The sequence below is a fragment of the Lissotriton vulgaris genome, chromosome 6 (genome assembly GCF_964263255.1).
Source record: "Lissotriton vulgaris chromosome 6, aLisVul1.2, whole genome shotgun sequence".
Lineage (NCBI taxonomy): Eukaryota > Metazoa > Chordata > Amphibia > Caudata > Salamandridae > Lissotriton > Lissotriton vulgaris.
The window spans coordinates 1,629,530,777-1,629,552,178 of record NC_141694.1 but is presented as its reverse complement, the minus strand read 5'-3'; positions in this window follow the sequence as shown (position 1 = coordinate 1,629,552,178).

Sequence of the window (21,402 nt, the reverse complement as noted above, 5' to 3'; positions counted from 1 at the left end):
ATGCTGTCTTCAAAAAACATGCAAACAGTGAGTCACTCATTCATGCATCTATACGCTAAGTAATATCCCCCACCGAACCATACAGACACTCATACTGATACTCAAAAAACAAACTAATAACCCATATACACACTCATGTAGCTACTCAGCAACCCATGCAGCCACTTATACACAAAGTGAGACACTGATACAGATATTTAAATATTTAAACATTACTCGTTAATACATGTATTCACTAGGATACACTTAATAAGTCAGTTATACAATACATTTTACAAAAAAACCATCCATTTAGACGCTTATGTACCCATTTATTCTTCCGTCGACATTTAGATATACATATTTAAAAAATATGTATTTTTCAGAAAGACACACATTCACTTGATGATGTCATCAGTGATGACATCATCCACGTGACAATTGTTGCACAATCACACACGGCGTTCCAATTGTTTCCTTCTTGATGTTGTAAGGTTCCAATTCCTCTGTGAACCAGCTAGTCAGCAAGGAAAATAACACTTGATGAACCAGCTTGTCTCCAAGGGAAAGGGGAAGTGGAGAGAGAAACAAGACAAAACACTGGGTCTTCGTCTTGAGGAATCCAGCTGTTAGTTTCTCTTACTGAAGTTCTCTGGGCCTCGTGAATACCTTGCCAGCCGGGTTCTTCTTCTTTGAAAATAACAGACTGAAATTAACCTTCACTTCTTTTAAGAGTAACCATGAAATAACAATTACACAATTACATTCTTACATACCACTTGTTTGAAGGCCCATGCAAAAACTTCAATTTTTTCAAGTTAAATGTGATCCTGGACTTAGATCTGTACACCGTAAATAACGTGAGATAATAGTATTAAATTGTGAAAATTAGGTTATACTCTCGCACGTGAACAACTGGAAAGCATCAATTGGTTAGTAGATTTAGTTTAGGTCAGTAATTGCGAACTCACCCTTGCCGAGAGGCCATAACTGAAAACTCTGAGTGGAGAACTTCAAATGGGGTTCAGTTCTGTAAATATACTCAAAAGAGAGACAATACAAGAAGAAACTAGCACAAGTATCAAAGTTACTATCAATAATGTTTCAGACCTTGTCCTACATGAACATTATGTATCACAGGTTAACTTAAAAAGTGTTCAATTGTGTCACCAATTCACTATTTATAGTTGTCTTTCCAATGCTTGTTGGACTTGTCTTAGATTTGTCTTTTGCAATGCTTGTTCCAATTATTGTCTTTCAGTGTCCAAATCCAAATGCAGTAGTCTCCAAAGCTTCTTAATTCAAAGTGTCCTAAACTGTATTAAACATTCTCAAAAAATACGGAGCCTTTAAATGCTCTCACGCTTTTAAAATCATTTCTATTTAGTTGCCTAGCAACTTACAATTCTTACTTTCCTTTTTGTAGGTTGTTGATGTCGACTGAAGAAAACCAGAAGTCCTGAGAAGAGGAGGCCGGAACGAGGAAGGAAGTCAGCCGATCACCTGGAGGGAAGCCGATCGTTTGGAGGTAAACCGGCAGTCTGAAGAGCAGGTAAGCAAGGGTTGTGCTGGGCGGAGGGTTGTTGGGACGAGGAAAACGAGAGAACTGGTGATGGGGCACTGGAAACAAGACGGCTCCTAGGAGAAGTCTGGAATGCTCGTGATGACGCTTGTGCAAGGAAGCAAAGCACCGTCATATTCCGAGCGCTCTCTTATATAGCTTCAGTGATGTTAATTACGGCGGCGTGACATTCTCATTTAAATGCGCCTCACGTGGAGTAGACGATACCGTTAGGCGGTTACTCCACGTGGGGATTTTTTCATGAAGCGGAAACCAACAAGCATTGGCCAATGTAACAAACAAACATTGGTCAATGTAACTGCCGAAAGAAACATAATGTGGCACACAACAGGGCTGTTATTCAAAGGTACATGTACACATGATGCCTAGAATCTATATCTTGGAACAAATGATAATATGCTTGACTTTGATTATATAAATGGTGACAATGAAAATAAATTTAGCAGACAGCTGCGTATGAACCCTTAAAAACAATCAGATACACCTCATCGTACACTAGTATAACCTTTCATCACTCAATGTAAAATACAGAGTACCATATTTGAATCCATTGACACATCAATACAAGTTTCTAAAAACCCACTCAGTGATTCTACACACACATCTAATCACTTTCCGATAGATTCACGCATACATGCAGTCAATGATCAATAGAACACTATCAAATATACGTATACACCTATATCGACATTACACACCAGCACACATCCTATTCACTTAAGCAGTCATCCTACTCACTTATGCAAACAATGGATCATACTTACATTTACTCAACTACACACTTATACAAACACCACTTCATTTATTCATATAGATAATTACTCATACTTAGTGTGTTATAAGATCACTATTATAAGTATACAGTTATTAATTCAGTCACTCATGCAATCACTGAGTCTTATGAATAATTATTTATATACAAACAAATGTCACATACACTGCCTTTTATTTTTCTAGTTTGTTGGACATGAACCATTGAGAGATATATTTGCTCATCACCCCACCCGAAAAAGATATTCACTCACCCAAACAACTGTTATAACATGTAGTCTTAACCTCATATACCTACTGAATAAACTATTCACAGATCTTTGAGCAGTCACACACCCCTCACTGAACCACACACACATTCACTCTCTCATACAAACACTCAGTTAACTAATCAATAACTAATAAAGACGTTCACGTAGCTACTAACCAACTGGTGCAGCATTTTACAGAACAACTGACAAAGTAATACAGATATTCACACAGTTTAGTCACTATCCAATATGTTTAGTGAGATAATATAAATTAGTCAACCACACTGCTACTAAATCCTCCATCCAGATATTTATATATCCACTCATTTTTCAATGGAGATTGCTATATATATATATAATACATATTTAAATAACGAACCAAACCACATTCACTGGATGATGTCATCAGTGATGTCATCAGTGATGTCATTTGAGATGTCATCAGTGATGTCATCAGTGATGTCACTGACCCTGTCATGAATGATGTAATATATGACATCATCAGCAGTGGATTGCGGGCGCGAGAGTTACAGTTAGTACAACTAACTATAATGGAGGAATTTCAATGGTTTTGTAGGAGTTTAATGTGTAGCTAACTAGAACACCCCTAAAACCTATGTTTTTTCAGTGAATATATATATATATATATATATATATATATATATATATATATATATATATATATATATATATATATATATTAAATAACATAAATTTATGAAAATACATTAGATTTTATGCATATTTTAAATTAAATAAGAATAGTTAAAAATGAATTATTATATATATTTACTTTAAAACAATTATAAATGAATATACATAAATTATAACATTAAACTATTTAAACATCTTTCAACTTAAATTGCCCACTCTTGTGAGTGCAACAGTAGGGAAAGTCTTGGATACCGGAGGGGTAAAAATTACTATTCCCACTCCAATGAGTGCAACGGTAGGGTAAGTGTTGGATAGCGGAGGGATAACATTTACTATTCCCACTCCAGTCAGTGCACCAATAGGGAAAGTGTTGGATTGTGGAGGGGTAACATTTACATTTCCCACTCCATTAAGTTCAAAATTTAAAACAAACAAAACATCATCAACAAAATAAATATATTTTTAGAAAGAAGTAAATAAAAAAATATAAAAATGTTAATAAATATAAATATATTTAATATTAAAAATGTGCAAAAAACATATTATAATGTTAAATACATATCACAAATACCTACGTATATTATATTGAATAAAATAAAAAAATAAAAATTTCAAAGAAATATTTCCATTTAGAAATTATTTATTAACAAAAACATTAATTATTACATAAATGTAAGCTATTTACTTCATACCCTAGAACATCACAGAACCCACAAACCACATCAAAAATAAAAAAAGTATTTGCATAATTAATTATCAATTTGAAAATTATTAATAATTAAAAAACAAATTGAAACATAAAAATGTGTTAATAATTAATATTTCATAAATAATTATTAATTCAGTAAAAATACATTACTTTCCACCCTTTACCCCTATAAGCCCCACAACCTGAACCTAAGATTAATTATACAATTACCATAATTAATTATCAATTAGTTAATATTAATTAACAACTAATTAATTAAAAATGAATTACTTCCCAACTTATATCCCTACCCCAGAACCCACACATAAGATGTACCAGAGGAACATGAGGCAGTGGGTAGGTACACTATTTCCTTTTTCTTTAAAACTGTTTTTTTACTTACTTACAGGCACTGTGAGAAACTTGCACTGCCTTGGCTTCAGCCTCAACTCCAGAACTCTCAATCATGGCCCATTACAAACACTATTTATATCAAACCATAATTAAGGGCTCTGCAGGTTTCTCACAGTGTCTGTAAGTGTGTCAAAATATTAGCACCACCACTTTAAAATGGAAGAAGCCATCACTGCTGGAAATGTCATTGACATATCACACTGGCTCCTGCAGCTCCCTCCGCTGAAAAAGCACTGATGGAATGGGGATCATTGTGCAAATGCACTATTTTCCATTTAGATTTTTTTTCCACTGCAGAAAGCCCTCCTCTACAACCCCACCAAGTCTGGGGTAGATCTGTTTCTCCAGCCATTGCCTGGAGTTAATTTCTAAGCATTTTCAAGTTGGGAAAGGGTTGGATCGGAGGTTTGGAATGTAAGGATTTGTTTTTTTTCCCAAATGTAGGCTAACCATGACTTGTTCCCTCCATTTCCCAACCTGTGCATGGAAATCAATATTACTGATTTCTCATATTTAAGGTGGAGAAATCAGCACCTGCCAGGGATACTTTTGTAAATTCTGAAAGGCGTAAATGAGGTATTTTCAGCCCTAAACTTTCATTTACTACTACAAATAATGATGTGAATAGGCCATTGGAGTTCTTTTGTGTGTGACAACGTTCTGAGCAATTGGCGTGTGGCTGGAAGATCAATATGTGCTGAACGTCTAAACCAAATTACTTTGTTGGGCAAATTATTGACGTAATAAACTATATCAGCAGTCAAAAGGCATTTAAATCACTTTACTGACATTGCTGAGAATCCTTTTAACTAATGGCTTGATAAACTTCTTTAACTCGAGATTATTTCAAATGTTTGATAATCTACTATACCCTTTATTGCTCAGAAGCTCAGGTCACACTTTGCTCCCTGGATAGTAGTTAAGGTAAAACAAAAGTAACAGCTATACACTAATCTTTGATGTACGAATATCTCTGTCCTGTTGTAAGTAAAATCAAAGAGCACAGAGCTTGTAGCATTGTAATGTTATTATAGATGTTTACCCTGAAATTAATTCTGGCAAGCGGATCAGCTTTTCCAGATGAAGTATCATTGTCATGCATGGAGAAGGCAACAAACCTTACAGAGGCAATACTGGTTACAAAACACCCTCTGTTGGGGTTGCAAAATGGGGAGAAAAAATCGCTCTGCTGGCTTACACCTCAGCGCACTCCCACAGTCTGGTGAAACTAGAGTCTTGCATTCAGGGTCGGACTGGCAGTAACGGGCACCAAGCGTTTTGCCGGTGGGCCAGAAGGGTGGGGACCGGCTCTGTGGCCATGGGGGCAGGTTTTGTCAGTGGGGCCCCCCTGTATCAAAAGCGGGAGTGGTGGTTTTTTCTAGCATCCCGTCTCCTTCCCAGGGCCAGTCGAGCAGCATTGTGCCAGGGCTGGTTGCTGTTCCCAGTCTGGCCTGCTTGAATTCACGTGAAAGTTCTCTTAATCCACCCCATCTGTCCCACCGACTGGGTCAACAGCTGCTCTTAGAATCATTTATTTATGGTGAGCTGCCTTAGAGATCTGGGAAGAAAAGAGGGAGTGTGGGACTCAACATTTTGCACGTTTTAACCAGTTCTTTAAAATTGTTCTAAGATCTTCAGCAACCAGTCACTTGGATAGCTGCCATGTGAAGAATTGTTCAGCCACAGGCAAGGACAATTTGTGAGTACTTGTCCAGTTGATGTCAGCCCCAATGCAGTGCATTTACATGGTAATGTGAAAGAACTTACAAGTGGAAAACATTAAAATGGTAATGGCGTTTATGCTTGCAGCACCAGAAGCAAAATTGCTACAGCAGTGCTGCACTAGCATAGACTGTGCAGTTCTCAGCATATGGAAAATTCAAGTGATGGCTTTGTGATAGACTAGTGTATTCACGCAAACAAATGGACTAATAACAACTCTAAGAACAAGGAAATGTAAAGCAGTAGATCTGATTGATTACACCATTTGATTTTTTTTATATACAAAAACAAATAATGTCCAAAACAACTGTGAATTTGCACTTTTTGCTACTACTCTCTGCTGGACTTGCCCATTTCTACAGTCTCCCCCAAACCATTTTCCTTCACCCTCCTGTTTCCTGAACCCATTTTTGTTGGCTTCTCATAGAACTCTTCACACTTTACCACTGCTAACCAGTGCTAAAGTGCTTGTGCTCCCTCCTTTAAACATGGCAAAATTGGCATCCACCCAATTGGCACATATAATTTACTTGTAAGTCCCTAGTAAAGAGGTACTACACATACCCGCGACTTGTAAATTAAATGCTGCTAGTGGGCCTGCAGCCGTACTTGTGCCACCCACTTAAGTAACTTTTCTATGCATGCCTCAGGCCTGTCTTTGCAGTTTGTGTGTGCAGTTTTAAACTGTATTTTCGACCTGGCAAAATAAACCTTTTACCAGGCCTAAACCTAACTGTTTAAAACTGTAAGTCAATCCTGGGGTTGGCTCTAAACAGCCTAGAGGGCAGGGCTCCATGTATTTAAACATAGAACATGTTTTACATATCCTGGTAGTGAAAACTCTTACATTTGCTTTTCACCACTGCAAAGCCTACCTCTCCCATAGGATAACATTGGGCTACCTTATAACATTTATTAAGTGATAACTTTCAAATGGTATAGAACTAGAGAAGAGGCTTGGGCGCACAGCAAACGTGGGATAAACACAAATTGTGAAGGGCGGTTGATGAGATGGGACAAGTAAAGGTGCTCCAACAGGTGACGTAACTAGCCAATACGTCCAGAAATATAACGAAACAGTGTGTTACGTGATACGTAAGCACATCCCTGTATACGGGCACACTTGTAGAGTTCAGCGTCGCTGATTCAAAAAATAGTTCAAATTGGAAGGTTTTCAAAGTTTATATATATTTAGTGCATATTCAAGATATCCATTGTACAGTGGCGTTACATCACGCCATATGTTCCATTGACAGTAATCCAATGAATAGTATTGCAAGGTATGCTCCAATGCATTTCGGACTCGTATAGTCCTTTATCAAGGAGCACTGTGGGAAGGATACAATAACTGCATGTTAGATCAACGGAAAAATGAGCAATTAACAAGTTGTGTGCGTGCAGTCAAAAACGCGTGGGTGAAGGAACACCAAGAAAAAACACCAAGAAAGAAGTCGGTGCATGCGGTTCAAGAAATGGACATTAAGGCATGCGATCAAAAAAACGGCAGTTTGTGAGCCGGTTTGTCTAGGTGGGGGAAGGTGATATTCAGAGTGACCATGCATGGGGGTAACTACCATTGTGTGAAGCGTTAAATAAATCCTAAAGGCAGCGCTAGTTGGGAGAGTGATCGAAGACCAGGACGACGATGAAACGAAGGTGATTGAACAAAATGGAAAGAGTCTTACACTTCCACTTTTAACGAGCGGCTCACGTAGTGCTGCAAACAAGGGGGAAATCAATCAGCAGTTGTCACAAGCGGAGACGCTTGTAAAAGGATAAACAAGCCGTCAAGCGGTCACAATAACTTACTGTGTGGGGTTCGAAGAGGTGGACTACATGACTCGAGCTTCACGGAGGTACTGCGAAGTTCGTGGTGAGGGTAAAGAATGTTAGAAATAAAGAACAGACACCCGAGTGAACGTGAAACCGTGGTGGCCATCTTGTAAAGGTGAAATAAGCCGTAAAATGAATAAAAAAGTAATAGCAGGTACAAGTCACAATATACATGTAGAACGGGGGTTCAATATATCAAGCAATCAGGTTATAGATAACAACTCAGTTCGGTTCTGTCATTGAGCCCAAAGGGCTTGAGAGATTGGAGTTTGTAAATCCACGATGTCTCCCGTTGTAGGAGGGTTTTGTTGTTGTCTCTACCCTCACAGTGGGTGACCATTTCCAGTACCAAATATTTCAACTGGGCTATGCTGTGTTGTGCCTCGTTGAAATGAGTAGCCACAATGGACTTAGTGTTCTTAGTTCGGATGTTTGACTTGTGCTCATTGAGTCTGATTTTTATTTTTCTGCTGGTTTTGCCTACGTAGATCTTCCCACATGGGCATTTCAGCAAGTAAATCAGGTTAGCCGAATCGCAGGTGGCATCAACTTTTAGAGGAATCTCAAAACCTTTCATGGGATGATGTATGACGTTGCCCACTATGACATTATTGCAGTTGCTGCAGTGATGACAGGGACGCGTGCCTGTGTGTTTCCTTGGTGTATCAGTGGGTCTTGATAAGATTTCTCTGATGTTCATAGGACAGTTGTAAGCAAAGATGGGGGGATCTTTGAAAAGGTTTCCAAAATCCGGTTCCGACGATAAGATGCGCCAGTGTCTTAATATGATTTTTTTGTAACATTTACTCACAGTGGAGAATTTGGAGACCAATGTCAATCTAGGATTGAGATCCTTTTTTCTGCTTTGCAAAGCTTCAGTCCTTGGGATGGTGAGTGCTCTGTTTTGTGCATCCTTAATGATGTTGTCGGGATAACCTCTAGTGGAAAACCTAGAGGCCATGGTTTGAATTTGGGAGTCTCTCCTATGTTCATCTGATACTATCCGGGTAACTCTCAACATCTGGCTGAATGGAAGATGTCTTTTTAAAGATTCTTGATGGAAACTACTATACAGTAGAGTATTGTTGCGGTCCGTTTCCTTGCGGTATAAATCGGTTTCAATACCATCTGTGGTGATTTTTACAAGTACATCCAAGAATGTAATTTCTGTGGCTGAAATATTCCAGGTGAACTCAATACGGTCATCTCTGGTGTTCAGTGTAGATAAGGCTAATTCCAGGTGTTCTCGGGATTCTTTCCAAATAAAGAAAAGGTCATCTATATATCGTGCATATAGTATGAGGTTGTCTTTCCAATCCGTGTGGTTTTCAATGTAGTTTGCTTCAAAGTTGCCCATGTAGATATTGGCGTATGTCGGCGCGGCGCAATTGCCCATTGCCATCCCAGACATTTGTAAATACCAATGATCCTCAAAACAAAAATAGCTGTGATACAAAGTAAAGATCATGAGCTCTAAAATGAATGTTTTCAAAGAATCTGCAATGTCCGATTTTAGTAAGGCTGATTCAATAGCCTCGATGCCCCCAGCGTGGGGAATAGAGGTGTATAGACTCTTAACGTCAGCGGTACATAGTAGTATTCGTTCATCTTTCTTGATTTCAACAGAGTTTAATTTATTGATGAAGTCAGTGGTGTCACGAATGTAACTTTTCAAATTGGTAACCATGGGTTGCAAGTGGCGGTCAATAAATTTGCCTGTGGGTTCGTGGATTGACCCCCGTGTAGACACGATGGGCCGGAATGGAGGATCCATTAAGTTCTTGTGTATCTTTGGCAGCATGGTGAGAGTAGGACTTTTGGGATAGTCCACGGTCAGATATCGCTTGGTTCTATCATCAATGATATTGTTTTCTCTTGCTGTGTCGACAATATTGAGTAGCATGGTTTTGTACTCTTTTGTCGGGTTGCTCTCAAGTGGCTGGTATGTTTGGACGTCTAAAACGTGTTCTCTGGCTCTGCAGGTGTAGAGATCCGCATTGAGGATGACTAAGGCACCACCCTTGTCAGCTTTCAAACATTTGATCATAGTGTTATTAGCGATGTTCTTCAATGTGTCATGTTCCTTGTTAGTGATGTTCCTTCTTTTGGTTTTTTTGAAATTAATCTTGGCGATGTCCTGACGGACTAAAGTTTCAAAATTGTCAATACTCTTGTGGCTGCTTGGAGGCATATAGTTGCTTTTAGGTCGTAGGCCCAATAATTGATCAGGTTTAGTTTCCACAACTGGTTCCAAAACTTTTTCGAAAAAGTGCTTTAAGCGTAGTTTTCTAGTGAGCTTAAATGTACTGACTTCTAATTCAAGGAGGTTGGTGTTGTTGGTTGGGATGAATGACATACCCTTTTGTAATGTTTTAATTTCGAAAGGTGTAAGATTGGTATCAGAAATGTTTATGACTAACGATTCTTTCTTGTCTTGGGTTTGTTCTGAGGTTGGCTCTTCTCGTTGTCTTTTCTTTGATCTTTTGCCCCGTCTGGGTCGTCGATTCTGTCTGGGCCTAATTCTAAAAAAGGCTCCGTGGTGGTTGTCGATGAGGTGGATGCTTGAGCTGGACGCTCTTTGGAGGTTGTTCGTTCACTTGGTTGAGGTCTTGGGGGACGGTTGGTGGTATCGCTATCAGATGATGAGGTGTCAGTGTTCTGGGAATATGGTTTGTTTCTTCGTCGTTGGGCGTAAACTTCCGCCCAAGTATAAACTTCCCCAAGTTTGTAGTCTAAAATGTCACGCCTAAATTTGCGTAACTTACGTTCGTTGATTTCCCTGGTGTGACGGTCAATTTGTCGATTGATGTCTTCCAATGTGGTGTTTAGTTCCTCAGGGGTCATAAGATCTTTAAGTTCGCTTTCGGTGGTGGTGATTTCCAAAGATAGTTCTTGGAGGATTCCTGACAGTTCCTCTATAATTAACAAGATTAAATCCAAGCTACACTTGTTTAGGATAGCGTACCATCTATCAAGGAAGGTTTTAGAATTCTTGCATAGGGAAGGTTTTAACGCAATGCGTAGGCCGCGGGGAATACGGAGTGATTTGTGGCTTATTTCACCTTTACAAGATGGCCACCACGGTTTCACGTTCACTCGGGTGTCTGTTCTTTATTTCTAACATTCTTTACCCTCACCACGAACTTCGCAGTACCTCCGTGAAGCTCGAGTCATGTAGTCCACCTCTTCGAACCCCACACAGTAAGTTATTGTGACCGCTTGACGGCTTGTTTATCCTTTTACAAGCGTCTCCGCTTGTGACAACTGCTGATTGATTTCCCCCTTGTTTGCAGCACTACGTGAGCCGCTCGTTAAAAGTGGAAGTGTAAGACTCTTTCCATTTTGTTCAATCACCTTCGTTTCATCGTCGTCCTGGTCTTCGATCACTCTCCCAACTAGCGCTGCCTTTAGGATTTATTTAACGCTTCACACAATGGTAGTTACCCCCATGCATGGTCACTCTGAATATCACCTTCCCCCACCTAGACAAACCGGCTCACAAACTGCCGTTTTTTTGATCGCATGCCTTAATGTCCATTTCTTGAACCGCATGCACCGACTTCTTTCTTGGTGTTTTTTCTTGGTGTTCCTTCACCCACGCGTTTTTGACTGCACGCACACAACTTGTTAATTGCTCATTTTTCCGTTGATCTAACATGCAGTTATTGTATCCTTCCCACAGTGCTCCTTGATAAAGGACTATACGAGTCCGAAATGCATTGGAGCATACCTTGCAATACTATTCATTGGATTACTGTCAATGGAACATATGGCGTGATGTAACGCCACTGTACAATGGATATCTTGAATATGCACTAAATATATATAAACTTTGAAAACCTTCCAATTTGAACTATTTTTTGAATCAGCGACGCTGAACTCTACAAGTGTGCCCGTATACAGGGATGTGCTTACGTATCACGTAACACACTGTTTCGTTAACTTTCAAATGGTAGCAGGTAGGAATGTCGAGTTTGGTGTCTAAAGAGTTGTAATTTAAAACCCTCCTTAATGGTAAAGTTGGATTTTAAGTCACAATTATGAAACTGCCCCTTTTAGAAAGTTGGCATTTCTTTGTCCTGATCATTTGGAGTCTGCAGCCTACATCTGAGGTCACAGGACTAGGTGTAGCTGGCATCAGGTCTTTGTGTATTACTCCGAGACAGTGAGACGAAGAGGGAATGGATGTTGCCAGATTAGGCCATCCCTAAATTGATGGAGGGACAAAGCTGTCACCTACCACACTTCTGTATTCCCACAAAACCTCAGGAGAGACCTGAGCGGAACTAGAGGCACGGGGTGCTAGGAGAGGCAGCCTCCAAACTATAACGTTTACCACAAATGAGCCGCTCCTAATATGATGACCTAAGTGCTAAAGTGTAATAGTGTTGGTTTGTGAGTCCAGGCATCTCACAAAAAGTGAAAGACTGGTCTTGCACACCCTGGTGTCATGCTTCATCATTGATCAGTTCTCGCCCTCTAAAAACTTGGTTTGATAGAGGGCGGGCATACACCTGAAGACAGGTATGCACTTCTAAAGCTAAGTGGGGGCCCTTACAAAAAGTGAAGTTAAAAAGCCATTACAAATGTCATACTTATTTTAATGTAACTGGCATCTGTATGGTGCCTAAAACCAAAGGTCGGGGTGATGGGGATTTCTATTGGCCCCCACGGTTCTATTAGTGGTCAATATGTTTCTGCCTGCTTGCCCCATAAGGGGTCCATGGCATTCATCAGGACCTATACTACTTAAATGGGCTCCTCCCTTACCGTGCTTAGTAGGTGAGAGTTCCACTTGGTGGTGAGAGCAGTGCTCGCCACTGCGTATGCGATAAGATCTAACGCCTGTAGGGAAAAAAACAGAGCTGAAGTCCAGACACAAGTGATAAAATAACAAGTCTGGAAAAGGTAATCCGGAACGCCACATACTCATGCAAATAAGTGCGTGGCTATAAGTGCATCGAGTAGTGTCAATCATCTGTAAAATTCATGGGAAACATAGTTCCCAATGCTTACCCTAACAGATTGGACCTAGTAGCCCCATAGGAGAGGAAGAAGGGGAGACCCCAATGGTCAAGCGCTATATAATGAGGAACAAAAAGAGAAATCCCAAGTGGGAAATTTAAAAGCATGCTCCAGAATTATCTGGGTACTGTTATAAAGGTTGATATCAACAGATAGTAAAAAAAAAACACATCTAACACATTCACCCAATCATCCATACTCTTGCTGTAAGTGAGAGGAAATCACGCCTCTACAACTGCATCTGATCTCCTTGCTTCCTCGCTGGTAAGTGAGGGAAGCTCACAGTGCGATATTTATACCCAAAACGATTCTAAATGAGGTTGGTAATTGGGCGGGAAAGAGGGGATCTGGTGTCACAGACCATGCTTTGCAAAGTTTTGCCTGATGTGCCTGAAGCTTGTTTAGGACTAATGTAGCCCTTACAAGGACATGGGAAAAACAAGGACCCCCTGATAAGGATAAAGTTCCTGGGTCAGGGCAATTAAATTATGAAAACCAAAGCACCCAGGCAATAAATATACACTGGCAAAGAATCAGACGAAAAATTAATAGTAATAAGTAATAAAGCACTGAAATTGGCACAAAGGTTTCAATTTAATACGTTGTATAAAAATATCATGAACTAATTCATTAACATATTGATTAAAAAAGCAATATAAAAAAGTTTTTTCAATTAATATAATACAGATGCATATTCTTTGTTTATATAGTCGAGTGATACAATATAGAGATGGGTCCGTCTACGCGTTTCGACACATTAGAAGTGTCTTCCTCAGGACACTACCATCTTGTCACATGTATTGTATCTTCGGATAATATAGAATGGATTGATCCAGGTGAGTATGGTCAGAGACTCAACACAGGTTTTCTTTATCTGAGGTACAGCTGGTCCATGGTCTGCGTGCTCCTTATGTTGTTTGACTTCCTTACATGGGATAGTGATGTCAACGTTTATCTGAATTAAAAGCCGCGTTATGAGTCAGTACAGCGTGGCTAAATCCGGGGTGGGTGGAATTGTCCTTTCGCTAAAAGTGAAAAACAGTTTAGAGTGCTGCGTAGTTGACATGAGCGGCGTAATTTAACGTTCAGTCTATTATGAAATCAGTCACGATTCATATTTTCAAATCAGTCCATACATATGTATCGCACAGTGATTGTTGGTCGGTTTGCAGTTCTAAAGCTGAGATACGAGTGACACACAGCTCTGTTGGCGATATAGATGTTGGATAATACAAATATAGTATTCCAGATAAACTGTAGGAGATTTTTTTATAGATGTCGATAATATCAGTAATCTGTTTAAAGAAAACCGCGTGGCTAGTCGGAGCAGTGTGGACAGGCGTCTGTTACCTCAAGGACATCCGCTGTCCCACGTGTAGTTTGCCTGGATCGTGAGGCTGGTAATGCTATATGTATCTGTTTCTCCTGCGCGCAGCCGCTGATAATGTGAGCAAGCGCGTTTTTCTTATTTAGCGCATGGGCGTTCAAGTCCACTACTCTGCAGAGCTGCTAGCCTGATTCGGCTTTGGTCAGGAAAAGAAAAATCCAGCCGCACCCACTGTCATAGGTGCGGAGTTCACACCTAATATAGCGTTTTAACAAGATAAATGCAATATGCTCGCAATATTCAAAATTAGCGGAGCATCACGTTACTACTGCAATAACCACCCTACCAGAACCAAGTGTAAATCATGGCGAATAGTAGGTCCGTATGTGATCTTCTTTCCTAAAGTAATGAAGAAATAATTGAATTCATTTGTGATATTAATAGAAATAAACACACAACCTCATGAGCAAACACAGACAGCTTCACAGTTATCTCAAAAGTGAAGAGGCAAAGGATTTGGATAATTGTTATTATTCATGTGAGGGCCCAGCAAAGTTGCCCCCCAGGACACTTGGTTCTGGTAGGGTGGTTATTGAATCACTGATGTACAGTTTTTTCTTGGGAATAAATTTGTTTATAATCACTTTCAGGCAGATGCATCAAAGAAAATACCGGGAGCAAACGGGCAGATTCTCAGAATCTGGCCGTTTGCTCCCGATATTTTTGCATTTGGGGTGCATCATCCCAAATGCAGAAATCGCAATTTAAGCAATCTCTAAATATCGATTCCTTAAATTGCTCGTGCATTTAAGGAATCCCAAAATGAGATTCCTTAAATGCAATGCATGAAACCCCAAATAATAGCGATTTCGCTAATAGGGGGAGCAAATTACCATGAAGTTGAACTTCATGGTAATTTGCTAAAACTTTGAAAAATGCACTTTTGTGCATTTTTCAAAGTTACATGTTGTGCACACACATGCCCTTAGGGCATGTGTGTGTGTAACATTTGTGCACAGGTCCATTTCAGGGGTGCAACAGGGTGTCTTTTGGACACCCTGGCACCCTTGAAATAGCGGAACATTAGCGATTCTGTAATAGCTAATCGCTAATAAGGAATGGCTTTCCCATTCATTCCTAAGGGCCTTAGGCCCATAGGAATGAATGGGAAAGCCATTCCTTATTAGCGATTAGCTATTACCGAATCGCAAATAAGGAATCTGTAGGAATCGCTAATACCATTGCGATTCCTACATGCATCCCGTTTTGCGAGTCTTTAATAGCGATTCCTTAAAATTCACTATTAAGGACTCGCAAAACATAACTTTGATGCATCTGCCAGTTTATATATTATTGCAGTAGCATTACATTCTTCTTAGGTCCTGACGAAAGCCGGTGAATATCACTCTTGTGGCTGAAACATGTTGACCTTTCACCTATTGCTAAGTAACAGTGATTTTTTCACACTGTTAGGCTGTTTTTAATCTTGACTTCCAGACGAATTTCAATAAAATATATATTTTTGTCCGCTTAGTCATTTTTAAGTATCACTTTTTCTTTGCGCTGCACTCCATCAGCAGCATTGGTTTGAGAGCACCTTGGCTAAACCATCTACTGGATAAAAGTCTAGTGTTACATAGCCGTTTCAATCTTGGCCTGGGTACACAGACTTTTTTTCACTTTTTCCCAGATGATGATGCTCCGCCAAAGTGGTGGGCTGATGGGATTTATCTGAGCCCGGTGCTACTCTTATAATCTGTGTCTGATGCTCCCATCCTCTTGAGCTCACATAATAGATTTGCAAACTGACCTATAAGCTCCCATAGCCTAGCCACACTACTGCAAGCTTCATCAGAACCGAAGCAGAGCAGCACAAATTCCCGCACAAAGATGTACAGCTCTTCAGAAGCGACACAGAGTGACAGAAAGATCCACAAAGCCTCAAAGCTTCATTGGAACTGATGACGGAAGATACAAAGCCTCCCGAAGCAACGCTGCAAAGACCATTCACCAAGGGCATAAGGTACAATCTTCAGTGAGCCAGTCTTGCTCCTGTGTCCATCTCCTATTCCATCCCAGATGGCCTGTACTTGTGAATTTGTCCTGGTCCAGCCCAACTAGATAACCTCAGTCGGCACTTTTCACCCTTGAGAGCTACTTTTATCTTAATGCCTTAAACATTGCATTTCTCCAGTTGTACTGATTGGATTTTTGTTATTCTGATCTCAAAAAATGTATTGTATTTTACGGTATGTGTCTAAGTTGATGTGGGATTTGTCTTTTTTTGTGTTTTCACTTTATTACTGTTTGAAGTGCTGCATAAATACTTTACACATTGCCTCTAAGTTAAGCCTGAATGCCTTTGTGCCAAGCTACCAGAGGGTTGACCACAGATTTATTTAGGGTTTGCTTGGGTTTCACCTTGACAAGTATTGTGTTTGCTGCTTGAGTAGGGTTTCCACCCCCTTATCCAGAAATCCAATTTCCTACACTCTTATTTCTCAAAAATGTAAGCACTGTTCATGTCTGTGTCTGTCAGTCATTGAGCAAGATTACACCTGTCAGTGTTATTTTCCACCATGCGAAAAATTCACCATCAATTTTCTCTGCACTGGATATACTGATGTAATGAAGTGAAAAAATCTGTGCGTAATGAACAATACAAGAGCGACACATTATCACTTATGACTTGGGATTCAGTTCTGCATCTCATTGCAAACTGTTTGTTTTGCAGGTTTAGAGACCAGCAAGACCTCTGTGTCTCCAACCGCTTTTTAAAAACCTCAAGCTTTGTGACCAATAGTGGTGGTGGGTGGAAAAGACATTAGGATCACACTACATTCCACCATCATATTCTCTGCTAACTGCAATACAAATAGCAATTTCTCACAAAGTGGAAATGGCTATTGTTGCCTTTCTGTAGACCATAGCAGCTCAATGCTTTACAACCAGAGAAGCAGTCGTAACACGGTGAGGGAACTTCTCTTTGCCACTCCTTTCACTTGTGATTCACAAGAACTTGCAATGTGGAAGCTGTAATCACAAAGCCATTTGCCAATTGCAATTTCATTTTAATACACTGCATTTCGGTGAGTTACACTTTTCACCGCATAGTCGCTTCATACACGTATTTGTTTCATGTATCTTGCTCTGTGTCGGGACTATGCTCCAGATGAGCTTCAAGCATGTTTTAGTAAACCAAAAACCTTAATACTTTGCTTGGAATTGTAAGTGATTGTATCATTTTCTGGCACAGCGTGGGTGGTACATTGGTAATGCATTCTTAAAGACTTTCAAAATGCATAAATCTGAGTAGGCAAAATAGAGATTTGTCAGTGGTTTTAATATTTCTCATGAGATGCTTAAACACTAATCCTTCTTTCTCACCCATTATCTACTTTACTAGACACATTCTAGACACTCCTTCGATGGTATGTAAAACCTTGAAGAGTATCTGAGTTACAAACAAAATATCACTGACTGAACCATTGTATTTTTCTATGTTGCTGGCCACCATCTAAAATCCGAAATAGCCATATCACCTAATGCTAGCAATATTTAAAAACCAGGGGTAACCATCCCTCATAATATAAACTTGTCCATGGTATACAAATGGGCATAAGGAAAGGTGATGGCTGGGGAAAGAAAGATGAAAAAGAAAGAGAAAACTGGAACAGGTTACCTCCTGTCTTGAGAGTTGTGATTCCATTGCTCAATTTTTTTGAGTCACCGACCTGATATACTCCATTCAAGTGACTAAAGAATGGGCATGCATGCTCCGGATCCCCCCCCCCTCTCTCTCTCCCTCTTTCTCTCTCCCTCTCTCTCTCTCTCTCTCTCTCTCTCTCTCTCTCTCTCTCTCTCTCTCTCTCTCTCTATCTATCTATCTCTCTCTCTCTCTCTTTCTGTCTGTCTCTCTCTCTCTCTCTCTCTCTCTCTCTCAGTACTCAATTATATACCCCACTGCTGCCGCTATTTGGCCTGCCCGGCTAATATGCAAAACCATAGGGATAGAGGCCCCTCGCACCAAAGGGACAGGGCTCTGTATGAAGTAAAATGTTAATAAATGTACTCCCTTTGGGTACAATCAGATTCAATGCACTCACACCTGTGCATATGGTCTCAAACCAATACAATGGGCCTGATTCTGATCTCGGTCAGAAAGCATGGCGACCAAATCAGTTCTGGAATGCTTTGCATACAACTCGAGTATGGGGGGGTCTGACCGAACGAGAATGATGCATCCGTATGCTTCTGGATATGATTCGGCTGAACTATCATTTAATTGCAATAGAAGCCTGTGCTCCGAAAGAGAACACAGGCTCCCATTGAAGAAAGGGGTGGCTGGGAAAAACCTTGCACCCTGCGGCAGGCCCTCCATGGTGCCTGCCACATTGTGCCTTGCTGGAAAGGAGGGTCCCTTGGGTACCCCCACAAGCCCGATTCAGAGGGCCTCAGGTGAAGGGGGGCCTGCTATGGGACCCGAAAGACCGATTCCAGCAGCCTTTTCGTTCCGGGCAAACCAATTTGGAAAGGTTGTCCGATTCGGTCATCATACTCACTAGTATGGAAACCAAGTCCATAGAGCTGTACAAATCAGCTCAGGAAAGGCTTGACCTCTCTGAATGCCTGCCAGAACCAATTCGGTCAGCCCTAATGGTTTCCAGGCATCGTACTTGGTCGATCGGATCTGGGAGCGAGTCGGTCGGAAACAAGGGCGTTGGATCGGTTTCAGCAAACCCGAATCCATTTCAGAGCCCTTCCGAGCAACATCAGAATCGACCCCTATATGTTAACCTCAACCCCAGTTTCACTTCTGGTACCATACAATAACATATATTGTGTAATATTAAAAAAGGTTTTTTATTGGAATACATATCACAAGCACAATTATTTTACAATAAAATTCCATTCATTGTCAAAACGCGAAACATATCAGAACTTTAATCGGTCACATAGATAAATACAAAGCACCACTAAAATCCATGAACAACAAATCCTCAATAAATCATGTTATTTCACTATAGCATAGGTAGTCCCTATGGGAAGGGAAAAAGAATGGAGAAATGAAACAGAGAGAAAAAACATAACCAACAACACAGGTATACTTATTGTTTGTTAACTAATCGCTTGACAAGATCAAAATTGGCATATATTTAGAAAATCATGATTTATTGAGGATTTGTTGTTCAAGGATTTTAGTGTTGCTTTGTATTTCTCTATGTGACTGGTTATACTTCTGATATGTTTAGCGTTTTGACAATGAATGGAATTTTATTGTAAACAAATTGTGGTGGTCATATTTATTCCATTAAAAAAACTTTTTTAATATTACTATTACACAATATATGTTATTGTATGGTACCATAAGTGAAACAGGGGTTGAGCTTAATATATAGTATTGGTTTGAAACCGTATGCACAGGTGTGAGTACATTGAATGTGATTTAACCCAAAGGGAGTTAATTTTTGGACTGCCCTGCTATTACACAGTCCACAAATTACGAACCAGGACCAAGCACTCACTTCTTGAAGTGGAGGCCCTAGTTTCTGGGGGCTTGCTACTCCCCTTTTCCCAGATGGCAGATGGGAGCAGGCTCCCCCTGGGACAATTCCTCCTCCATCGAGAGCTCATACATGCCTGCCGTTGTCTCTAGGATTTGTCTGAGAATGAGCCCTTCACTCACCCAGCTCTCCGCCCTGTGTTAACTATGGGTCCCAGGCGCCATTTCATTACCTGGTTGTGTAAGGCCATACGAAAACTAGCACACGTCCCTCTCGACCCACTCCACCTGTAAGTGAGAGGACAAATTCGGAAGGCCACTTCATGACACACAATGGGAGTAAGATCTTGAGTTTCCAAAGAAAGTTTCCCAGAACCCCAGCTTCAAGAACAGACAGTACTACATACTACACCGGGCCTATCGAAGGCTGGGGCACCTTCGTCAACACTTCCAGAGTCGCAATTTGCTCACCCTCGCTGTCACGCTCCTAACATGGAGCTCTTGCACATGTCCTGGGATTGTCGAACTCTCCAGCAATCCTGGCACACCATTCATGCAACGATGAATGAGGTCTCACGCCAAACAACTGTCAAAGAAGTGGAAGGGCGAGATTTTGATCGATACCTTATCACTATTGATCTAAAACCCCGATCTGGTCAACTGAACCTTTGTTGCCTGTCATTGAGGGAAGAAAGTGCATCTCTTACCAAGTTAGTTCACCCAATAAAGGACTCCGCTCCGAAAGATCACAGACAACTTCTAGCTTTCAAAGGTTTATTATATAGTCAGAATAAGCTGCAAGTACAGGCATCTCAGAATGAGATTCACAAGATACACGGGCCCAACTACATACATGTGCTCTCTGAAAACTCTCAGACGAGCAAAGAAGACTACGAGTACAAGTTCTAAGAATAATAAAGCTATCAGCATTGACACGTACTGAGATCTCTCCGTCATTTAAGTTGGAGGAAAAACACAGGTTAGGCTGTCCCTACCCTGCTCTAGATGGTATCCCTACTTAACCAGGTCTCAACCTAACAAAAGGTGTCAGCGGTGAATGACCCCCTAGGGAAGTCACCCACTCTTAGTCTCTTGGTGAAAACCTATAATTCTCCAGTCATGACCCCTCTCTGCCTACCCATCCGCTCTCTAAAGGGTCCTCAGGCATCTGCTCTAACTCCACCCAGGGGTGCTGTCCCTAATACAAAAACATACAACAGCATTTGGGACGCCCCTCGTGAGACGCCCCTCACGTGGTGTAGCTTCTGGCTTTTTCCATGATGAGGCCTCGTGCGTTAGAGTTGACCTTGCTTCTCAGACTCTTCTCCGGCCCGCTGATACCCCTTAAAACATTCCGGAACCCTCCTCCATGTCTGGGCCGTCTCCTGAACAAACCTCTATTCATTTCATTTATAATTGGATCCCCCCTTTCTCTTGCAGACAGACATCTGCAGCCAAGATCCCAATTCTCATAGACTTCCAACAAAGGTTTGCAACATTTCTCGGCCCAGACCAATACGTATAAATCAATGTCTATAAACATTTCAGGCCTACAGCATTTCTCATAATGATTATAGCATCCAACTCCTTCATTAATTAATAGCATGTTAATACTCTTATTCTATTATTCGGTAAACACATCTATAAATCATG